Raw genomic sequence first — 248 nt, 5'->3', positions numbered from 1 at the left:
ATGCACCTTGAATGAAACGATGATAGTTCTGATGATAATGATTATAGATATGATAATTAGAAATAGCGTCATTGGCATTCATATTTGTTAATAAAAGTGCCAGTGGCACAACACTAAAGCCGTCTTTGGTAGATAAAGGGAAGTACCAAAGCTTGGGAAAGCCGTTCATATTTTCGGCAACACGTGCTATTCTAAGTCATCGTTTAAACTTCGCCCTTTTAGCTTGACAACAAGCCTGAAATTCGTTC

General features: G+C 37.5%; 1 protein-coding gene across 2 annotated transcripts in view; it reads left to right on the top strand.

Moving 5' to 3' along the window:
• The window catches only part of LOC119591253, an 8,839-nt gene that overhangs the window by 6,241 nt on the left and 2,350 nt on the right, over positions 1 to 248 (top strand). The gene's annotated exons all lie outside the window — the stretch shown is intronic.

Source organism: Penaeus monodon, chromosome 28 (genome assembly GCF_015228065.2).
Source record: "Penaeus monodon isolate SGIC_2016 chromosome 28, NSTDA_Pmon_1, whole genome shotgun sequence".
Classification (NCBI taxonomy): Eukaryota; Metazoa; Arthropoda; class Malacostraca; order Decapoda; family Penaeidae; genus Penaeus; species Penaeus monodon.
This window is presented reverse-complemented; position numbering and strand designations above follow the sequence as displayed.